Source organism: Polypterus senegalus, chromosome 17, assembly GCF_016835505.1.
Source record: "Polypterus senegalus isolate Bchr_013 chromosome 17, ASM1683550v1, whole genome shotgun sequence".
NCBI lineage: Eukaryota > Metazoa > Chordata > Cladistia > Polypteriformes > Polypteridae > Polypterus > Polypterus senegalus.
Genome location: NC_053170.1, coordinates 94,612,106 through 94,637,035, shown reverse-complemented (window position 1 = coordinate 94,637,035; position 24,930 = coordinate 94,612,106). Strand labels below are relative to the sequence as shown.

Sequence of the window (24,930 nt, the reverse complement as noted above, 5' to 3'; positions counted from 1 at the left end):
CAAAGCCTTGTTGAAAGTGCCGCTTTGTCACAGACCTCCTAATCTTGGCTTCAATGTTTAATGAAAATGCCAATCTGCACAAAAGATAAATAAATAAAAAATAACTCCGGCTGAACAATCGATCTTAAGCTTAGCACATCATCCGATTTCTATGGGCTTGCTTGGGGCTGTGGATGCCCTGTGCGGGTCAGATGGCTAACTGGTCAGCCTCGTCTTTTGTCCAAACCCCAGAGCCATTCCAGTATTGCTGGGACCAGCACCGCATCCAGACATGGAGCCACTGATCTCCCGGCCCAGTCTGATTGACAGACCTAATTAAGGCCGCGGCAGTAAAGTGACCAGCATCGCTTACTGCACATGCAACACCGCGTTCTCCACATCAGGCAGCGCTGCACTAAAGGAGCGTTTTTCACTTCCAATATCTATCTGTCCGTTAGTTTGTGCCTCTCACTTTCATCTCTTCTGTTTTTGGAGTACCATCTACTTACTGTCTATATATTATATACTGTAGTGCCTCACACTTGTATCTCCATTTTATATAGCACTTTTCACCTATTATCTTTAATTTTTATATTGTGTATTTCACTGTCTATCTGTCCATTATATGGTGCCTCTTATTTTTATCTCGACTTATACAGTGCCTTCCACTATCTGTCTATTAGATAGATAGATAGAATTAGGAATAGTAAGGAGGGAGGGATGGATGGATAGATAGTGTGAAGGATGGCCGGCAGTTTATCCCGGCCAACACCCCCAGGCCAACATGGAGGTGCCCTGAATTCCCGCAGGGCATCATAGACAATGGAGTTCGGCTTCACAGCCCTGCTGGATACCGTGGGGGCCGCCAGGACACGATGCAGGGAGGCACGGGTCTTTTTATTATAGCCCGGAAGTACTCCCTAGTCACGGGGACCGAAGAAATGAAGTACTTCCGGGCTGAAGAAAAGAAGAGTTCGCCTCTGACCCGGAAGAGCTATGGAATCACATGGACTGAAGGACAGAAGCACTTCCGGGTCAAGCACTATTTAAAGGATGACGGGAAACCCAGCAGACAGAGCCGGAGTTGGGTGGGAGTGTGACAGAGCTGCTGGGTGGAGAGGAGGATTTATTATTGATTTATTGTGTATCGTGGAGGTGCTTGGTGCATATTATTCAAGAAATTAAATTTATTTCTTATAATTTTACCTGGTGTCTGAATGTGTTGTCTGCGGGTTTGGAGGAGCGACAGCGCCCTCTACAGTCACAATAGACAGACAGACAGATAGATAGATAGACAGATAGAAATCCCAAAGAAAAATTGCATATATAGGTCTGTTCACTTTTATCTTATCATTTTATATAGTTTCATTCGCTCTTTACCTTCTATAAAATGTTTCTTGCTTTTGTCTCTCCATTTTTTCTACCACTCTTTACCATTTAGCTCTACTCTTCATATAGTGTATACCAGTATCTATCTATCCACTGTTTTGGGCCTCAGTTTTCTCTCTTTATCCCTTATAGTGCCTGTCACTTTTTATCTGTTAAGTAGTGTCTTTCACCTTTATCCCTTCATTTTATATAATGATTTTAATCATCTATCTCTACTTTTATATAGCAACTTCCAGTATCTGCTATATTTGAACTCTCACTATTATTTCTTCATTTTATATAGCGTTTTCCACTTTCTCATCCACCTTAATAAAAGGATGACACATCACAGACATTTGCACTGCATTCGTCATTAAAGCACATGGTGAATCACAGACATTTTTAGTAACACCATGCATTGCATTTGTCATTCCAACAGATGGCACATCACAAAGATTAACACTAGCTTTATGAATCCCATATCAAATGGCGCATAACAAGAGACATATTCATTACACTTCTCTCTTCCACAAAAATGAACACAACTTTATGAATACCATAGCAAATGGATTATAACAGAGCCATATGTGGTGCATTTGTCATTCCAACAGATGGCACATCACAAATATTAACACACTTTTATGAATCCCATACTAAATGGCACATACCCAGTATTAGTTTGGTGGCCCCAAGAATTAGCTTAGTGAGTATATGGTGCTGGTTATTCATTCATGGGCTCATTCATTAGGCACCCTTAGGTGGTCTCCTAATCCAGTCTCAAGTCTTTAAGCCTGCCAGGCAAATAAAAATATATATTATATATATAAAAAAAATTAAGAAACTGATGAATATGTGGCATCACTGAATCAATAAGCCCTGGTTCTTTCTAGTGCTTCTCTATCCTGCCTTTTCTGTACGTCTGGGGGGACAAAATAGAAATTAAAAAAAATACCTTGAAACAAACCCAAACTTGGAGAAATTGATTGCTTTGAGACCAACTAATTTAGAAATGGCTCTTTTGTTCTCAAATGCTGCGTCAACGGAGCCCACAGTTTAAATTACGCAATTAGTGAATCTGGCCAGCTCACCAAGCAGCTATAATGTTGAAATTGACTACTTTATGGAAAACGGGCTGTCTAATGCAGCTCATATGATGGGCTTAAGGAAGCTTTTAAGAAGCTGAAAGGAAATCCTAGATGAAGCCCCCTCGCTCGCTTTGCCTGCCTTTTTTCTTTTTGCTGATCACCTCTGTTTCTCCTTCTCTTTAATGGCAAATGTTGTGTGTTGTTTCTTCTGATTTATACAACAAATAGCCCTGAAGGATTTCAAGATTCATAAATCTAAAATATCCTCATCTGTGTACAGTACACATTTGAGAAATACCAAATATACAGCATCCACAGACAAACAAACAGACAGACACATTTGAATACACTGGGCAGTCAGTCAAAATGTGCAGCAGACACAACCATGGCATGACAGTCTCAAACCCACCCTTCCATTTTCTTAACCGACTTGTTCAGGGTGTCATTGCCAGGCAGAGGGAGACAATCCAGTCAGTCAGTGGGCAGGACTGTCATCCAGTGCAGTTCAGTCCAATGCACAAGATGGCACACACACACACACACACACACACAGTGGGTGCCGTTTAAGAATCACCCATTAACCTGCGGCCCAAGTCTTTGAGGAGAACCAACATCACCACGGGAAGAATGTTACATACAGGCCAGGCCAGGTGGACAGACATCAGAAGTAATGTCAGAGGTGGTGAGGCTGTCAATCATCGGGTATGCAGAGAGAGGAAGAGAAGAGGAGTTAGAATACAGTGCCACCCTGTGGACTGGGGAGGAATTGCTACTACCAGAGCCTTTAAGCTGTCCCTAAGGCAAAAGTGTGTGGCAATAGATAGATTTGAAAGGCACTATGTTCATTATGATAAATAGATAGTGAGTAGATAGATAGTAAACAACCTAAAAAATAGGTAGATAGTAAAGATCCTGTATAACAGATGGATGGACGTTATTTATAGTGCACCTTTCATGGCCTAAGGACGCTGTCCCATGCACAACCAAAATCAATGAAAATACATAAAAGAATAGCTGCAGAAGATAAAACAAATAATACCAAAGATTTTGCAGACAAATATGTTTTAAGTCTATTTTTGAAAGCTGGTAGTGACTTGAGGTCATGAATATTCCTGAGGACAAGCACTCCCTAAGTCTGGAGCAGAGACACAGACAGCTCTGAGTGCTTTTTGTAGTCCTAGCAAAAGTAAATGGAGGACGGACATCAGGGGATTGGAGTTGGCAGGTGGGAACAAAGAGGTGTAGAAGGTCAGAGAGATAAGATGGCACTTTTCATTTAAGGCTTTGTAAGTCCGCAAAAGCATTTTATAGCGAATAAGCAATGTAGTTGGCAGCCCATGTAGTTCCCTCAAAATTGGCATCATAAGTTCTCAGGGTTTGATGTAACTTAGAACGCCAGCAACAGAGTTCTGAACAAACGGCAGGTTAGACAGGCAGCTAGATAGAAGAAAAGGCACTATATAATAGATAGATAGATATGAAAGGCACTATATAATAGATAGATAGATAAGAAAGGCACTATATAATAGATAGATAGATAGATATGAAAGGCACTATATAACAGATAGCCAATACTCTATTTATGACACATTCATAGAGTGACTCTGTAGGGCTTATGAAAGGTGCTATATGAAGCAGCCAGTTGTGTGTTTGTGACTGATGGCGGTGCCCTGTGCTGATGACACCTCATATCCCACACTAATAACAAGAACCAAGATGCTGAAGAAAGAGCAGCGGATAAAAGTAATTTCACGTGTTATTATGTTTAATTATTAATATTATTAATTCTTACTATGTTGCTTTATAAATGTAACTCATTATTATTTTTTTTTCCTTTTTCAATTTTGCTTTCACTGCTTTCAACAAAAAAAGAACTTGCCGTATTTTTGGAATTTTGCGTTGGCTCTGCACATCTGTCATGCACGCAAAGAAAAAATCGCTTTAATTAACAACGTTGCCGGTGCTTTCTATTCATTACGAGCAGAAAACAGGAGCTGAGTGTTTAGACAAGCGTAAAATAAAGATATTGTTTAATTTTACACATTTTTCTTGTCCCATTTATTATTAAACACATTCCTCTATCCTTTTGGCGTATTATTCTGCCTACGAATACCTAAAATATAACCGATGCAATAATAGATATTGTAAGTCCCACTCCTAAATGACACCTAATCCATTATTAATATATAATATTGTAGCATTGAAGGTAATCCCAAACTCGCACTAAAGTGAAGTGAAAGTGCATAAGAAGATAAATGATGGCGCCTGCGTTTTTCTGAAGAGCATCGTGCAGCAGGGTGTACACACACTTGTAATTGTGCCATCTTCTGGCTTTCTTCGGACGGGTGGGCTCATCGACTTCTTACCAATGGAGGAACACCGAGCAGAGAAGTGGCCACTTTAAAGGCTACCATTGGAGGAGTGTACTGGCAGTGAAGATGGAAGTCATGTAGTGCATGAGGTGTCACCTACAGTGGTTAAGGGCTTACAAAAGGAAGGACCAGTCATAGCAAACACCATCTGGAAACACTTTACTAAACCATCAACGGTAAGGGTGGTAAGTGAGATGCACAGGGGGTTGTCCCATCCTTGCTATCGCAGCATTTCTGAATGCAGTTATGTTTCGACGTGAGTACTGAGATGGTAGCTACCCCTGGAGATCATGTTCTTAACGCGTGCACACTGGATTTACTCATCTCATCTCATTTACTTAATCACTTTTTCTGGTGAGGTGGCAGCAGATGTACCCGGTCTGCTGTGACTTCCCTGTCCCCAACTTCAGATGCTAGGTCTTCCTGAGAAACTCCCAGGCCTTCCAAGCCAGCTGAGAGATATGATCCCTCCCAACGTATCCCGGGTCTGCCACTGAGTCTCTACCCATGGGGATGTGCACAAAACAGCTAGAGGAGAAGACACCTGGGGTGGCATCTTTATGACATACCCAAACCACCTGAACTTGCTCCTCTCAATCTGGAGGAGCAGCGACTCTACTCTGAGTCTATCCTGAATTGATGAACTTCTCGCCGTATCACAGAGCCCCAGCCCAGCCACCCTGAGAGACACCTCATGTCTGACACTTGTACTCATGATGTCCTTTTGGTCATTACTCATAACTCATGACCACAGGTGAGAACAGGGATGTAGATCAGCAGGTAAACCAAGACTGTTGTCTTTGGACTTGGCTCTTGCTTCACCACCATGGAGTGGTGCCACTGCTCCAGCCCACTTTTTGACCTCTAATTCCCCTTTTTTTATTTTGAAGAGACCAAAAGAAACATTCAGCCCATGTAAAAACAATGACGCCTTTTAGTGTGTTTTGGTATTATGTGCTGAATAATACAGATGATTTCACAAGCACTCCCCGCATACATAAAACACACGGGCCGCTGCTAGGCTGTGTAATCTTAAAAAGATCTGAGAAAAATGTGAATTAGTGGAGCAGCCCCAATATGTCAATAACTGTCAGGATTAAATAGACTGACATGTGGCACAGGTATGTAAATTTGCTTAATGCTGGAGGCTTTGTACAGTTTTACGGCTGGATGTGAGCCCCACTTGATGAGAGCCTATCTACAGAGGCCACTATGTTACAGTAATGGACAGTCTTTTAGCTCTCTAGCCATAATCATAAATTTATTGTCTCATAGCGCAGATGGTCCATAACCATGCGTCATGATCAATCCCGCACTGGACAGACACCAAGATCCTTTTTTTTCCCCTCCACTTTCTTTCCTTGGTGGTTATGTTTTCTGCAGACTAAACAGATATGCCATACCTGCTGAAATCCATTTCCAGTCAGGGCATTCAAAGCAATTTAGCAATCATAAAAAGTGCAAGAAAAGTGATGGATGAATTTCTGTGAAGGCGATTACAACAAGCCGCCAACTGCATTTTCGGCCCTTCTGTGTGCTCCAGGGGCTACGCAGAGGTGAGGGTTTTCAAAGGCCTAACGCTTTTCCAAGAAGCAGGTAATTGTGCGTTCTCGATTCAAGTGCTTAATCATAATGAGCCACGCTCTCCAAAGTCTACCAGGAGGTCCTCTCGTCCAGGACTTGCTACCATATGTGTCAAGCAGCAACAAGTGTAAGTTTTGGTTTCCGCCTGTCCATTGCCAACTGCGTCACTGTGCCAGCTTTAAAAAGAGGGGTCGTACGAGCTTGGGAATGATATGCGTTTGTGCGATATGTTCACTAAGAGGCCACTTTATTAGGTACAGTGTGCTCCTCCAAAGAGCCAATCTTGGAGCTGCAACTGTCTTTCTCTATTATATAGTTCTATCTATCTATCTATCTATCTATCTATCTATCTATCTATCTATCTATCTATCTATCTATCTATCTATCTATCTATCTATCTATCTATCTATCTATCATGGCAAAACGAAAGTCCACCCTCCTTTAATTCCATGGCTTTATAAACTGGTGTTTAAATCATCATCACTAAGTTCAAGAAACAGAGAAATCTAACTTCAGATAACAAGTAAGACACACACACACATATATATATGAAATGTGTTTTGCATTGCATGTATTAACAAAATGTATTGAATCTTTCATTCCAATAGATGGCATATCGATGACATTACCACTTTGTCATAAAGTAGGAGTTCCAAAAAGCACTTCCAAGAATGCCCACTGTTTCAAACACTGTCAAAATCCCTATCTAGGCACAACAAGGTCTTTAAAGGAGCGTTGTGCAATAAAAAGTCACAAAATGCTCTTAAACAAAGGAAATCCCCATGGAGCACAATAGGCAACATGGACTTGCTTAAAAACACAAAGCAATCCTGGCGAACGGAGTCCCAAAGCACAAAGTAAAAAAAAAAACCAGAGCAAGAAGGTTCAAAAATTCACAAAGCACAGCACAGGTACTACAAGAACTCATCAAACGCCCCAGAGCATATTCACAATAAAATGAACTGCGAGGAAGTGTGGAAGACCCTCAAAACATACAGGGCAGTTCCTGGCAGTGATTAGCAGGTGGCACCACCCATAAGACAATGCAGCAGATAATTAACAAAAGCAATATTAAATGACTCAGCCAAACATATGGATTTGAACCGCAGCCAGGGGAAGAGCCCAGGCTGAAGTATAACAATGGTCACATAGTATCCAAAGCCTTACCCACTATAACACAGTGTCAGTCAATCATATTAGCGTTTGAGAGAAACGTAACAAATATTAAATACAGAAGAGCTCTTAGTTAGTTCCACAGAACTTCTGACAGATCCGATTTACCAGTCGGCACTATAGCTGAGGCCTATTGCCTTATGAAGTCTCCTGCACAATGTTGGGTAACACAGCTAGTCTTGTATATAAGTTAATGATAAAGAATTCATCAGTTTGCAGGTACAGTATGTAACTTGTCACACCATTGTCACCACATGTGGCCCTCCGTGTCTGTCCATACACCTTACATAACCGCATGTATTTAGCAGATATGATGGCTCACTCAGCCACAAATATGATGTGTGTGTGTGTGTGTTCTCATTTGCCATGTGGACACATTAAGAGAACACGGAGGTGTCACACCTGTCGGGTGGAGTTTAATGGACACCTGAGGGTTAGTCATGCCCAGTCCTGAAGATGGAGTGTCCTTTGACTCAGGGCAGTGTTATTATACTGAGATGAATGCATATGCACACAAGTGTTACAGCAATTTAATGTACACCCCAGGTGTCCAATGCCGCAAAAGCCGCAGGGCCCAAAGGTTTTAATAAAGCACCTTGCTCCATCAGCATGTGTTTAATTCATATATCAAAGCCCAGTTCTGAGTTTTATTTTTGCCCATGACCATTTGTAAATTTTAGTGACAGTTTTACTGCTAGCCCCTCATGCTCACGGGGTTGCTGTGACAAGTGCCAACATCCTTAGTTACTTTCTGTCTTTTATCTTGTTTGCGTGAGCTTATATTAAATTAAAAATATTATAAAAAATAACTACCTGTTAGAATGGGCACTGGCCGCCCTTCTTGGCAGTGGCGCTGACTGATCCACTTACCTCCTCACACCCTCTAAAACCCATAGTGCTTTCCATTTTTCCTAAAATGCCTGGTACATCCTTGACATCTCTTCATGCCAGGACACACAAGAGGTAGTACTCAAGCCACCTTAGGGCAGTCCCAGTGATGCCAAAGTCAGAGAGGTTGACAAGGTGGGTGACATGTTGGTAGCTCTGGCCTGCCGTAATGTGTCAACAGCAGTACGCAGAGTCATCTCGATGGAATGGCCCTCCTTGAATCCTAACTGATTGGGACCAAGCATCACGTTCTGTAGGAGAACGGAGGAGACTCGGTTAGAGATGTCACATTCCAGTGTTTTGGATAGAAAGGAGAGGAGAGACACTGGTCTGTACTTACCTACTTGAGATCGATGGAGCCCTGGCGCATTGTTCCACCGCCACACCCTAACCCTTCTATTAGTGTTCAGCGCCAGTCCTCAAACACCCAGATACTGGAGCCCAGTCACCCCCAAATCCTGCAATAGGTAACTGTTGGCACTGTGGCTTCTGCCCTATCAGCTAGTGGACATGGCCCCCTTCCCCCAGCTAATGAGTTGCAGCGTCTCCAACTGACCGCCATTACTTTGTGATTCTGTGGACAGACTGACATTATTAACAATGAATAAGTCCTCGATCAGCTGAGATCCCAGCACATCACCGATGATTCCAGGGATTAAATGGTCCAATAGACGTAGGAGAAATAATAGACAGCATCACTAACCAATAGGGTGGATAGACAACTGAAGAAGAGGCGGTGTCCTGGTCGGGAACAAAGAGAGGTACAGTGAAATGAATCAGCCGAGATTTGCAGCCCCCTACTGCTGATTCCAGGGACTCGATGGGTCCCCTGTCTGTCCCTCTCTACTGTTCTCCCTCTGGCTTTTCTGTAACTTATATATATACTGGGCTTGTGGGGGCCGAGTCTTAGTGAATGCATGCTTCCTGCTGTCTGATAAAAATTTTCCTGTTCTGATATTTACTTCTATAAATTATTATACCCAGAGTTGCACAAATAAAACTAAAACAGTTTGTTAGAGAAAACACCCCTAATTCTTGAACCAAGACTCCTGGTCCACCGTGTGCTAATGAAAATAGGGTGTGATTCGTGGGGGCTGAATTGAATTTAGTTTTGTTAAATTTGACTTGATTGTATGGAATGTTACATGCTTTTAATAAATTCAATGATATTTGGTTTGTGCCAATTAAAATGGGTATAGCTTTATGCATATTAGAAAGAGTCAAAACTTAATGGCAAATAAAATAGTTGTGCCTTTATACTAATTAAATATGGGGTACTCAATGCTAAGTACAAGGAGCTTTCTTGTTATCGAATAAATTGGGATGTTTCTATTTGTGGCTGTTAAAAATGGGTGTGCCTTTATGCTAATTAAGTGAGAGGATCATTCAGTGCTAATTACTAATTTGTTGGTGGCCAGTTAAAATGGGTGTGGCTTTATGTAAATTATAAGACGAGGTCACTCTGAGGTTGTGTTTATTATGCAGCCTGTGGCTTAGGAGCCACTCGGAGAGTTCGTTAACAAAATGAGTGTGACTACATGCTAATGAAAAATGTGTCGTTTCTTTGAACTTGATGGCTGGCTGAGTTTACAAAAGTGGGAGGACAAGAACACTTTATAAAATGTTTCAAGGACGTGTACCTTATGTCCCTGAAATAAACGACACCAATGATTCAATTGTCCTGCTCCAGGACCACAGGGACAGTAAACCAGTGGTCCTAACCACAACAGCCTCACCCCCAGCCATTCTCACACTGCCCACAGAATGTAATTATAACACAATTAAAGCTTTATATTCTTCATTGTGACCTGAACTGGCTGTCTGATGAACAAACCCAAGATAAACAATAAATAATTGACTCTACCTGGCTGACCTTTGTGAAGGCGGATTTAATTTATGCGACTTCAGTGCTGATTTGAAGTTTTTTCCTCCCTGCCCTATAGATGATTAATTATGTGGATAATGTTGTTAAACGTGCGTTACCGGAGAGCTTTGGAAATGCAGTGCTCACGTTACTTGTTTTGGCAACCCTTTTATTGTTACCTCACCATCTTCAATATCTCAGCGTAATTGTTAGAATGAAGAAATATGTTTACACAGTTATTTTCTACACATGCCGATGGAAGAGCCGCCCTGCCCCCGCCCCCCAAAAAAGATTAATCTAAACGTGCACGGCTGTACAGTATTAAACAATTTATAATGTGTTCTTAACAAAAACCGGGATCGCATTAATATATTAATGATACACATGCAAGCAATTTAGTTTCCCATTAAAGCAAAAGATGTTTCTGTTTCATGCAATGTCGAAACTAATGGTTTTCAATGTTTAACAACATTTGCAGCCTGGACGGCATAATAAGTAATTGTGTTCAAGTGATTTAATGATCGTGATAAAGCAAATTGCTGGGCTCGCTAAACAACAGTTACTGTAGGCACCGAGTCCATGCAGGAGCGAGCGGCACGTCCGCCAGGCCTGAAAGATGAGGAATGAGCGCCGCAGCTGGGATTGCACTTATGGATGTGTGGTGGCTTATGGAAGGACGAGTCTCTTAAGGTTGTCAAGTGATGAAGGTCATTTTTCCATTGAATGCTTGTTAGCTTTCATGGAAGTGGACAACGAAGAACAAGTGAGAACAACTCTCAATAAATGCTGGTAACTCCATCCGCCAGTGGAGAAAAAGGACTTGAAAATGGTCTTATTATGAGTTTTGGAGGATCTGAGCAAAGCGATGTTGGTGAAGCATTGAGCACAGAATTCTTTTCCTACCTTTGGGAAAAGTGAGGCAGCTTAAAAATTTACAGCCATACTTCATCCATCATTGAACCCCTTTAAACTAGTTCAGGGACCCGGGGGAAGAGCCTATTCTGGCAGGAACAATCGCGCACACACACACACACCCCTGTGTTCATTTATAGGGGCTAATTTAGAGTCCTTATAATAAAGCCACATAATTGTCATGTCTCTGCAGGGTTACTCCATTGGCCAGGGTTCAGTCTCGTGTTTTCTCTCTCTTTTGTTCTTTTTTGATCCCCTTATTTATGTTCATCATATGCATCATTCTTTATTTTTGGTTTTGCCTATGTATAAAAGCTGCCTTTTTATGTTCCATGTGTTTTATGGGGGTTCACCTGCCAATCACAGCCAGTAACGGTTCTCTACCCGGTAAATGTTCAGGGTCTTCTGCAGTTCCTGGTGGTTCATTATGAATATGCTAGAGAGTTGGCGAGTGTACTTGTGTTTACAGTGAAGTGTGTGAATCATTGCATCTCTGATTTTTCGACTTTATGCTCTTCTTTCTTCTTTTTGTGTCCTTGTTTTGGATTCTGCATTGAGACTTTGTTCAGCTTTTTATTGCCTTTGTTACATTTTGCCTTTTTTGTTCCATGGAGCTTTGTTGTGATTGAAATCTTTTTTTTTTTTTGTGAAGATTAAATTTTTATTTTTAATCAAAATTCAGTGCTTGACCTTATTACTGCCAGGGCTATCCCCCTCTAGTGGGCATTATCGGAAGTGTTTGGAACTACCTGCTTTAGTGTTTGGGACTCCTAGTTCTTGACAGTAACCTGGTTTAGGCCCAGGGGGTCAGAATCTATTTTAGCAGATTGGAAGCAGGTGAGACAGGAAGTGGCATTTCAAGGTTCATCAAAATGTGTTGTAAATATATACAGTAGATAGAAAGGAACATTGCCATTGATATGAAGGAGCCCAAGTCTTGTTTCTTGACACACGTCTGTTGAATAATTTGTTGTCTGAAAGTCCTCAATACTGGTGTTTCAGAGAGATGATTTGCTGCTTTGCTCATAATGGCACTCAGTTTTCTCTTCATTCTTTCCTCCACTACTATCTCCAGCGGGTCCAGAGGACATCCCATAACTGAACCTACTATCTTAATTGACTGGTTTATTCAGTTGGCTTCTCTTACAGTGATGTTACCAACCCAGCACACCACAGACTGGACATCACAGAGTTGTAGAACATGTAAAGGATGCCACTACCCGCATTAAAGCAGCGTGCTCGGCTCTTCCCTCTCGTCTCTAGTTTCTCTTTGTCACTATGCCAGTCCAGCCTGTCATTGTTGTGGACCCCCAAGTACTTGCATTAGTGCCCCAACCACCAAATCTACTCCCTGAATGCACAGAGGGACTTTGATGTGGCAAACGTCAATCACCAGTCCCAGGGTGTTTCATGATGTTCAGTATAAGTCTTGAAGTGATTTTCGAGAAAATGAGGTGAACAGGATCGGTGAGCCGTTGAGATGAATGGCCTGTTCTCATCAACATTGTTCTAACATTCTGAAAGCCCAAACCAAGCTTGGACAAGATGGCAGGGCACAGAGATGAGCACCTCTACACTCACTTATTGAGACCAATTTAGAGGCACCTCTGACAGGCCCACTTCAGTTAAGGTCATGGTAGTGTCCTAGGGGGACCCCATTTTCCCCTTTCAGACTCTTTACTTTGTATACTTTAACAGAATGGCCCAAAGCTCATCTATAGCCCTACTGTGTTTACTTTGACCAGCCTGATCACTATCAGGGTTGTTGGCTGCTGTAGTTCTTTTACATCTTTAACCCTAGAAAACTAGATTGAGCACGATAACAAGCTGTAAAGAAAAGTTACACGTTTACAGAGATTAAGTTAAAATGTCCAATTATGCCCAAATATCAGCAAACTAAAACGTAAGTGAGACAATAATACCAGTGTGACCTGGACAATAATCAGTTCATCTCGCTTAGCTACCAGGTGTCTCACTGTCTTTGGATATTGCTTGGTCCCTGGTCTGATATTTTCTAGGATGGCCTTTGATGTAGCATGCAGTCTAGTCTGCATGGCGCAGCAGCAAGAGACACCATTGCAGGCCTCATTTATCCAATTCAGTGTTCCTTGACGACCCTCTCGCATCACTGGATTGTCATTCTCAATGCATCGGCTCAAGCAGATTCAAAAACTATCCATCCAGCCAATCCAAATACACCGCCTCCCTCCAGTCCAAGCTGCCAGTCAGCATGCATTTGTTTGCGCCATTTCATCTCCGCCTCCATCTTCTATTTCACCCTTGGCCTTTCTTTTGGCCGCCTGTATTCCCTCAGGCCAGCTGTCCAGAACTTGTTTTCTTAACAGGTCTTTTCTCAGATCTTATTTACACTATTTCTGACCTGTGATAAGTAAAATAATGGGTTTTTACATGTTTTTTTTTCCAAATACATATTTTATCATGATATTAAATTATACCATCCTTATTATGATTTGGGGGGTATAGAACCTACTTCTTTTCATCATACACCACATAAGGCTTGTAGTCACATAGGAAATAACTTCCACATTCATTTATTGAGACTGATTTAGTGTCACCCATGGTAAGCTCACTTAATCTGATTTGAGGTTGGATTTAAACCTTTTGATGCAGATCAGGTGCGAGGCAGGTGCCAACCCTGAACAGGATGATAGGATGCACAGTTGCACATTCACTCACTTAGAGTCTCCTTCACCGACACCCACCACTCAGTCTACTTGAGGGTTGTGGAGGCCAGAGCCTACGCCGGTAGCACTGGATACAAGTCACACGCACGGACACACATCCACATTCACTTATGTGAGGCTCATTTTGAGTCGCCTTCACTTTGCTTTTCTCATGCAGTTTTGTCAGCATGCAATTCTAGGGCAAAGAAGATGAAGTCTTTGGGACCCCGAACACAAACGACAAACCAAAAAATCCAAATTTAACAAAAACAAAAAACATTATACAAGAGGGCAAAATAACAAACACCTAATCATCAAGGCTTTTCTGGACAATAAGGCCCCTGTCTGTCCTGTGAGGGTGTGGTCCACTGTGTCCCGCAGAGAGCATCAGCTGCTCAAATGGCCCTGGCTGAATTCTGGGAAATGCGCTGCGGAAAAGGCAGTTCCAGACTCAATTTGTCAAGTAGCGTAATGCATGGCCATCATTAGCAGCTCGATTGTCCCAGTTAGCATTGCTTATGAGAGTGCGACTGGTAAAACAAGAGCGGTTGACCCACAAAAACCCCAATTTATTGTTGTTTAGGAGCGAGAAAGTCTGCCAATATTACAGAAACCGATTTTTATGCTGAAGCTCACAGTAGGTGGTTAACTCAACGTTTCTGCCTCGCTGTTCTTTTTTTTTTTTTGTCCACAGAACTGCCTGTCCTTTTTTATTGCATTTGATGATGTGTATTAATTTCAGGTCAGGACTCTAAAATAATGTCAATATCATACATAGGAAAAGAGCTTCAGGTAGCTTGCATTAAAATGTAAAATCGATGGAAGGCATATTTACATAGCCAGCAAAAAGAGTGACACCAAAGTCATGCGTTTCAGGGGTAAAACATGAAATTGCATTCTCTTTTGGCTAATTTGCATAAAGGAGCCCCAGCTTGAACACTTCATTGATTTCTGATTACCAGGGCATGGCCGTCCATCCAATGTGGAGGACAAAAAATGAAATGTCAAAAAACTTGGTTAAAGATTTGATGAGAAGAAAGGGCTTAATGCTAAGCATCCGATCCGAAATAAAAAGCACAATTACAGGGCCTAGAAAAAGTACTCACCCCCTTGAACGTTTTTATATCACCCTGGATTGATTCTGCTGACAATGATCAACAGAGACTCTTTAATGTCAAAGTGAGAACAAATCTCTGCATCATGGTCGCAATTATTTACAGATATAAAACACACAATAATTGATCTCTTAAAGCTTTCACCTGCTTTACTGTGGCACCCCTAAATCTTTGCAGGTGCAGCCCATTGATATTTGAAGTCCCAAGGTTAGTTCAGTGGTGGTAAGCTATCTGGGGGTTTACATGAAAAGCACAAGTCTGGGGACAGAGACGAGTATCCAGTATGATGGACACGGATGAACTGGCAACCTTGCGCGGTCATCTTAGCCGCCACTTTGCGTGGACAGCCCGGATATATCGACATCCTGACCAGCATGAGTGCTGCTCCCTGCCTGAATTGGTAGACTGGAATAGGTGATGAACATCACAAGGCTGCATCTCTAAAGTGACTCTTCCACCAGTGTGGGCACTTTCTGGGGTTCCTCCGGTTTAGAACTGCACAGGCCAACAGGAGGGCGAACCTTTTGGGGTTTTTGTGGGCAGCCAGAGTGCACTGCTAGAGGGGGACTTCATTGTTTTCTGGCAGTTCTGACTGGCTTGGATGTCCTTACTGGGTGTAATGGTCTGGTACTGGACGAACTCCAAGGTCCAGCATAAATGAGTCAGAATTGGGAGGAGGTGGACAATACTTGCTCAAGGGTAGTGAAGAAGGAGACAAGGAATGTGTGAGTCTGTGGAGATATTATTGTAAATGAAAGGTCTTTTGAACCTGGAACTCGCGCCTGTGTGGTTGTGTCTGAGATTTGGGGGGTCTGAAGCGCCCCCTACAGGTCACACCTGTTAGATCATTCTTTTAGAAATGCAAAAAGTATACCATAGCTGTAAATCTGCTAGATTGGAATGTCCAAACGAGTGCGGGAGGCCACCAAGAAACCTCAAAGAACTCCAAATGTCCCAAGCTTGCTTCATCAGTCACGTTTTATATGAGAGTGGCAAAGAGAAATCGGCTGGATAAAGGGTCTGAGGTCTGATGAGATTAAAACTGAGCTTTTTGGCCATTAGACTAAGCTCCATGTTACACTGCACTTTATCACAAACACACACCGATAGGCAGTACTGGTCAAAGCCCATTAGGCGGGGTGGACAGACAGCATTATTATTATTATTAGATTTATTAGATGACCTTTTGGGGTGGGGTTCCCCCTAGGTGTCTGCAGCGTGCGCCTCTTGTGCAACACAACACCACGGACTTTATGGAGTGCACACCTTGTGCATGCTACATCAAAATGAACCCTAATGAGATACGAGGGGTCTTTTCCACAAAAAATTGGTTATGTAGGCACGAGGAGTGTAATTGTATGCTGTTTTGAGGTTGCTGATCATGAATATAATCATATTTTTGATATTTGATTCTTTACCAGTGGTCCTAGACATCTAAGAAAAAAAAATTAAAAAATGAGAAATTTCCAACATAAGCATGTGGGGTATCGTTTTAGACTATTTAAGGGTCAGTGATTACAAATAGGATGTTATTTTTGATTTTTGAAGCTTCACTAGCAGTCTAGCCCCCTATGGACGCCAGTAAGAGGGTGAAAAATGACAAACCTCTATTACAAGGGTAAATCAAAACTAAAAAGCAATTTGAAAATTACACAGACATGGACGCTCCACTGTGGGATGGCACCATTGCTGAACAACACACCACAATGAGAATTCTTTGGGCACAAGGGGTGAAACCTGCTGAAATCCACCAAAGAATGTGGTCTTGGTATGGAAGTGAAAGCAGCAGGAATCAATGAAAAGTTTATGAAGGGGTGGAAAGGTTTAAAGGAGGAAGAACAAGTGTAAGCGATGAAGCTCGAGCTGGTTGACCATCAACACCGCGCCCACACCGACACGCGAATGCCTTCATTAGAGAAGGCCGAGTGGTTACGTTGACCGCTGTTGCTGCTCATTTGGGTATCAGCTATGGATCTCACATACCATAGTGCATGATGACTTGGGGTACCATAAAGATTATGCAAGATGGGCACTCGGACAGCTTACTGATCATTTGGTGAATTTCAGCAGATTTCACTCCTTGTGCCCAAAGAAATCTCACTGTGACGGCGTGTTGTTTAGCAATGGTGCCATCGCACAGTGAAGCATCCATGTTTATTTGACCTTGGCTTCAACTAGACTAATGGCAGAGTGCTGTGCAGTACGTGTTTCAATTACCCATAAGCCATTGCATCCACTCCTATCTGTTGCGATTACCACACAATTTTCGAATTGCCTTTAGTTTTTGATTTACCCTCAGACAACTGAGATCATTAGACTTTAAAAATGTAAATTAAAGCACAGATTTTAATATTTTAAATATTGCTTGCTTAGTACTTCTACCTCATGAAGTAAATCCTGACATTTTTTAGGAACACCCCAAATTAGGACGGTGTACACTAATTCAGACTTTTGTTTTATTTTGACTCTTCCTTCTATGCTTTAAATTTACAACGTTAAACAAACTTTCTTTTACAACTTTTTGTTCGCTTGGTCCTATTTGGGTTAGGGTGTGACTCAAAAGTAAACCCCCCCAGGTGACATGAGCTAGAGCCATCAAAATAAAGAATAAAACTAATTTAAAGCGTGTTAGTCTCCCCATGAGCCACATTCGTATTTTTCGTTCCACCATTGTCTCTAATGTTCACCTGTGCAGGTAAAGTCTCCTAATTTATAAAGCAAGTGAATCTTTCTTTTTCCTCCCTTTGGATGAGCCTTTTTATCATTTTGTCACCAGCTTGTTCTTTCCTCCCACCACAAGTCCCCCACCGGTACTCTAAGTGAATTCCCATTGATTTCGTTAAAACTTAATCAGGTGCTGTAAGGCGTGCGGCAGGAAGGAGACAGCTCTTTCTTCTCCGCGACTCGCATTTCATTCGTTGGCTTGCGTTCCCTTCCTTTCTTCCTGTCTTGCCTGGACCCTTCTTTTACTTACAAGATGTCCATATATGATTTTTGAAAACAAAGGCGTTCAGTCGTGGTGTCAAGAAGTGTGCGCCGCTGCCTGCTGATTTCAGTCACTCATCCTGGGCCGCATGCAGTCTCGCACACACTAAAGAACCTACAGTCTACAAACAACAATTCCACCTCCCACAGAAATCACGTTACGCAAAATGAAAAGTAAAAACCACATTAATCCCTCCGTTTTCTAAACTGTTTTATCATGAACAGAGTTACAAGGGAAGTTGGAAGCTAACTCAGCAACCATGGCAAAGTATTTGTTTTTGAAAGTGAACAGCAGGAAATGGCAAAGGAAGGCAGTGAGCAGAAGGGACTCACATTGAATTACAAGAAGGTGGTCAGTATGGGGCTTACAAAGTAGTGCCCGAATGCCAGTTACAAGTACCATCTAATAAAAGCAGGTAGATCACTTTGGGCATGTTAACACAAGATGTTAGTGGATCACCTAGGTGGGTTGCCAACACAAGATGGAAGAAGTAATCAGGAAATCAAGAGAAGGATTGCTTTAGCAAACATGGCTTTTATCAAGTCCAAACACACGCTTATAAACCAACACAATAAGAATGAAAACAAGGATGGTCCGTCTTAAGGAACAATACAGAAACGTGGATGTGAGTAAAACAAATGGAAGGTAGTCTAGGGAGCAGTGAGATGCTGGAGAAATCCATGGAAAGAGGAAAACCGAGAAACCCCATCAGTAGAAATGGTGTGTAATGGTACAGCAACACCGTGAGCAGCGATGAGATCTTAGTATGGCAAGGAAAAGAGACAGGTGGAAGGCCATGATTGTCATTGAACATGGCATTACGAGAGAGTGAAAGAGAGACAATCTGGAATATGTTGAGCTTCACTTTCTTTATGTCGAATAGGGTCACAGGGAGCTACTCAGGTAGGGTCCAGCCTGTGAATCTGTTTGAAATTTGGGCGAAATCGGGAGGAAACCCACATGTATGTAGTAGAGGAGGAGAGGATTAAAGCAAAGCTGAGTGCCATTGTGAACAATGCTGCACATCCTCTCTCCGACACTGCAACATTGACGACTTTCAGCCAATGAATCATTCATCAGAAGTGTGTCAAGAAACGCAACTGCAGCTCCTTTATACCAACAGCCATACATACGTCTGCATAGTACCTCACTGGGACTGCCAAGTCTGAAGTTCTCTTTCTTTATAATTCTCTTCTTTTTGAGTTGTTCTGTTGTGTCTAGAGCAACGTGTGTGTGTGCGTGTCTGTCTCTATCTATCTATCTATCTATCTATCTATCTATCTATCTATCTATCAAAAGAGTGGCGTGTTTATCTTATAATTTAATTTTCTTTCCTTTCAGGTTCTCCAGATTCTCATATCTGCTTTCAACATACAACGTGACTTGATTTTCTTCAGCACTCTCAGGTATTTACAGTATGCATGCTGCATTATGCTCTGTGTACTTTATCTACAGTATATATGTGATGTGCTTGTGAATGGCATTGTTGAGCAGTCCTTCTCAGAAGGTGTTTTATACAAAATGATTCGTATTTTGAAATAAGTGATTTTTCTGAAGTTTGGGGATTCGACTGTAGTGTTTTGACTGTACTTTTGCATACAACAATTTAACTGCAAGAATATTTTCAGTACTCCTTTGTAATGATAACCATCCACTATGGTAATCTGCTTATGTTTATCTGTGATGATTTATCTATTTGTTGTGAGAGATGTTTGAAGTGAAAGCATGTCATATTCAAGGATATTATTATAAAAATATAATCATAATAATACCTGAATTTGTTTGTTTTTGTTAAACCTCATGTTTTAAAATGCAATGAAATATGAAAAATACCTTTTAGAGTAGGTGCCAAATCAGACCGACTAAAATCAAGAAGTGATAAATACACATGGCATAAATTTATATTGTGTTTGGGTATCACTAAATATATTTGCCAAGCCATATCTGTCTATTTATTATACAGTGTGTTTCTTATCTATCTATCTATCTATCTATCTATCTATCTATCTATCTATCTATCTATCTATCTATCTATCTATCTATCTATCTATCTATTATCTATCTATCTATCTATCTATCTATCTATCTATCTATCTATCTATCTATCTATCTATCTATCTATCATCTATCTATCTATCTATCTATCTATCTATCTATCTATCTATCTATCTATCTATCTATCTAGAGCTCAATGACCACAACGTGCTTGCTGCTCTTTTTGGTGCTGTTGAATTGCAGACTGAAACTGGAGTTTACCTTTAATAGCTTGTTTGAATTGGACGGGGGGGGTTGTGAATTGGTTATTAATGTGTGAGTGTAACTTTTACCGAAGCATAGTTGAGATGTAAGAGGAGTATAATGTTGGATTAAGAGTAGTTTTAGAAGTTCAAGTGAGTATTTGAAAGTATGTGCAACTTATGTGGAGTGTACTGGAGTATAGTGGTGGTAAAGCAATATAAGTGTATAAGATGTTTATTTGAATTTATGTGTGGAGTTATAAGAGTGTACTGGCATGTGTTGGTGGAGAAGTTTAAAATTTTGCATTTGATTTCATGATTGGGCGTAAGAGGTGGGTTTTGGAATTCATAATTCATAAATTTAAGTATTTTAAGTATATTACTTGAAATGTATTTTCACGTATATATTGATTAGATTAAAAATACTGTATGATTGAAACTGTGTTTTTCTTATTTTTTTAATTGAATAAAGATCATTTAAAAATAAAAAAATCTATATGTCTGTGTACCGTATTATATAGTGAGTTTTCTGCTTTCTCTGTACAGTTTTAGGTAAAGCGTTTAAAACAGTTTTTACATGAAAAAAGTTGCTAGACATTCTATTCTTGTTTTAAGAATGAACTTGTCATCTACCAGCCCATCATCCTTGACAGCTGTCAGCTTTAATAGAATGTGTAAGCACAGCCTGGTCTTGATCACAAGGACTCTTCCCCATATTTCATGGGTGCCATTACTTATTTATGTAGGAGAGTCTTGGACTGTGAGGCACTTTCATTGCTCAGCCTCTTCAATTTGTCTGTCGGCTTTTTATATTCTGGATGGTTTCAAACTAGTGAAGCTGTTGTGTTTTTTTTTTTTCTCCAGGTAACATTTATTTTTAAGATATTCTAATTAAGCATTTTCATTTAGAAACTGTGGTTAATACTTTTATTCTGTTTAAACTTTTAGCTGTCATGTGATGGAGCATAAAGACAAAAAATAAAGCCCATGCAAAATTTGTCAAAAACAGTGTTTTTTTTTATTGTAAAAAACTGGAAGGACTTCAAATTCTAAATAGTTAAGAGACGGGCTTGAAAAGCATACAGATAGATAGACAGATTTTAATTTTAGCATAGTCGGCAGGATTAGATAGATGGATAGATAGATATGAAAGGAACTACATGACAAATAGATATATATGAAAGGCAGACATGTAGGCACACTAGTGTAAAAGGCACTATGTACTATACATGTGGAAAGTACTATATTTAATAGATAGTGTAAAGGGTTCAAGAAGGAGATGTTAGATGAAAATGAAGAGTTAGAACACCACCTGGTAACCCCTTTTAATGAAAGTGAAAAAAAGATAATAAAAATAAAAGACACATGTGGTGCAGCACTGGCAAAAGCCAAACAGAATAATTCAAAGTTGAGAGAGTGTTCCATACTCTTCAAACAGACCGCAGCCCACAAATGATCCGTGACTTTTCGGTGGCTTGTGGATTTTTTATACCGCCAATCCGGATGGGTGGAGCTTCAGGACAGAAGCGTTAACTGGGTCACGTCTTCCAGAACTGCAGAAGGAAAAGGAAACACGATTAGTGACAACTCCCCCTCTCTGCTCAGGATGGCATTGTTTGTTTTATCAGAGCCTTGTTGATGTCCCCCAAACATGTGCTTGACAATACATTGACACTATATGACAGATGTGAAAGGCATTTTATAATAAATAGGTGTGACATAATAGATAGGGGGACAGCATGGTGGTACAGTGGGAGCGGGGCTACCTAAGAAACAATTAAACTGGGCATCACCTCCTTTGTGCTACCTGCATTGAATTTGCATGTTCTTCCTGTGTACGCATGGGCTTCTTGCAAGTATCCAAAGACAGGTGGGATTGGTAGATTTGCATTGGTAAACTGGCCTATGATATATGTACAGGTGCGTGTGCGTGTGTGTGTGTTCACCTTGAATGGGCTGGTGCCCTGTCCTAGGCGTTGTTCCTGCCATGCACCCAATGAGTGCTGGGATAGACTCCAGCTGCCCCCTGACCTTGCCTTGCATAAGCGGGTTCAGAAAATTGATAAGTGGGTGGGAAATAGATAGATCTGAAAGGCAGTAAATAAATAGATAGATAGATATGAAAGGCACTATATAATGGAGTGATAGATAGATTTTAATTTTAGCATAGTAGGCAGGATAAGATAGATAGATAGACAAATAGATAGATGTGATAGTCACTATATAATATGCAGTATATAGTAGATAAGGAGATCAATGTTAAAGTCACTATTTGACATAATTTTAAACAATACAGTTCTCCCGTAAATCAGGAGAGTGGTAACTACCGCATTGGTTCAGCTGACTCCTCTCCTGGATTCCTGTTGGCCCTTCTTCATAGGACTCATTCCACCAAAGCCCATGACAGGCGATACTTTCTGATGCACAAATGTTACTTTGCAGCCTGTTTATTTTCAGTGGCACTAATATGACGGCTACGTTTCACCAGCAGTTTGTTAACAGAAGCTGTCACCGAATGTCTTGGCATTTCTTCCAATTCTTCTTTCTTCTGTTCCAGTGTGTCTGCTTTAAATGGTGCTGATGTTCTCAGGTGCACTTTTTTTCTCGGCTGTGTGTTTCGCTCCCATTTATTCCAGTACTTATTTCATGCTGCACTTAATTGGCTTCGTAACTGTTTGTTCTGCTAAGGGAGTCCCAATTTCAACCCATTTTTTTTTTTTAAGAGATCATGAAATGATTACGACCAGAGGCGGTGTGAGTGGATCTTCAGGCCAGGACGTCACCATAGATATTGTTCAGCTCTGCAGACGTGTTGTTGAGCCTTGCCATGCCTTTGCATGACAGGCAGGTTGAGCTTTTCAGCCGATCACAAGCGCATCCTGTGGGCTTCTTGGTTTCAGTTGTCTCCTTCATCTGATGGGTTTATTTATTTTTTTATTTTTATTTTTTTTTTTACACACGCTGTTCCTGGCGTGAGGTGGCATTTCAAAACCATCATTAACATTTTCTGCATGTTGTTTATTAACAACACAAAATCAAGGTGTCCCCACCAAGCAGTGAGCCTACCATGAAGCGCTCAGGTTCATATAATTGGCTCAGAGCTGTCTTTCGTTGTGGAGCAGTCGTCTCTGAGTAATGACCTGGTGCTATTTTGTGATCCTTTTATCAGCATGCCTCCCCAGAGCTTGCTATCGCATGGCACGGCTGTTCGTAATGGTTTTTAAAATGATTGGGCAGTCTATAATGTGAGCTGGCATCGTTTTGCCAGCCCTCCTTTTATAATAGGAAGCCAGTGTCTCTCACTTCCTTAGCAGCCTCGCTAGTTGTGCCTCATCTGCTCGCCTTCAACCTGCCGCTCTCTCCGGCTTTGAATGGTGGATGGCAGGCAAGTTGGTGAGAAGGCGCTGCTGGGCCATCAATCCCAATAAACACGGCAAACAATTCTGTGCCAAAATTGGATGATGACACAAGAGAGAATGTAAATCATTGGAAGTTTTTTTTTCCAAAATTAAATGCACATTGAGTGTAAAAATGATTAATCACAATAAAATGCACACTTTATTGTGTTGAAATTTTAATTTGAAATAAATTTGCCGTTTTTGCCCGTTCGTCTACACTCAATAACCCATAATGACATAATGAAAACATGTCGGAAAAGTTTACTTATTAAAAATCAAAAACTGAAATCTGTCATATATTCATTCCGACCTTTTCCATATCCTGTTTGCTTTAATGCTCCTTGAGGTGTGCCTAGAACTTGATTGGAGTCCACCTATGGCACCCAGATATAACCTAGACCTAAGGCTGATACATCTTGAGCCCTGACAGTAACTGAGACGCATGGAGGCCACTTATCAAACAAGCGGTATTTTACTCTCACCCTACTGTTCTCTGTTGGAAAGCGTCTTTCTTCAGCCTTCTGCGCCCAGTGGGCAGAAAACTGGCAATCTTCTCACAACAGCTGCCCTAGGACTATGTAACACACATGTACGTACACACACACACACACTGATCAAAACAGTCTTCACAAACAGGGGGCAAAATAAGGTAACGAAAAATCCTGACGACTATGCCAAGTGTTTTGTTGTTTCAGGGCCGAGGGTGACCCTCTTTTCGCCTTTATTTTATTTTTTTTTATCTTTTCAGAATGCCTAAAATCCCATACTCTTCCCATGACCTTATTGGAGGTGCCTTCCTAACACCACCAGAGAGCAACACTTTGTGAACAACTCCTGTGTCCTGCTGAGAAACAGACAGGGGATTCATTCACAGAGCTAAACTGGGAGAAGCCCATAAAAAATGAAACGGAAACAAATAAAAATAAAGCTAGCTACCAAATCCTACTGAGAGACACAAATCGAAGTTGGAAAAAAAAAAAACGGGCAAAGAGGTCAAGCCAAAGGAAACTCATGAGAAACACAATAACTAAAGGTTTCTTTTAAGTATTTTTTATTTATTTATGTAGGAGGTTTGTATCTACAGACTGAGTAACGAAAGGAACCCCCAGCTGATCTTTTATCCCGTTGCACCGATTATCCACGGGTAACGACCATCGAACCAACACCCCTACGCAAAGCGGGAATTGTAATCAACAACGGCTCTCAAAATGGCAGCGATAGAAGGACCTAAAAAATAGCGTTCATCACATCGAAATTACTAAATGAATTCACTCGAAATCTAATG

General features: G+C 41.1%; 1 protein-coding gene across 5 annotated transcripts in view; it reads left to right on the top strand.

Annotated features, from left to right (window-relative positions):
- rbfox3a (RNA binding fox-1 homolog 3a) overlaps positions 1–24,930 on the top strand; it is a 976,802-nt gene that overhangs the window by 257,361 nt on the left and 694,511 nt on the right. For all 5 annotated transcript variants that reach the window (XM_039740613.1, XM_039740614.1, XM_039740617.1 and 2 more), the window contains one exon: positions 19,352–19,416. The gene's annotated coding sequence lies outside the window, so the exon portion shown is untranslated. The remainder of the gene's footprint in view (positions 1–19,351; positions 19,417–24,930) is intronic.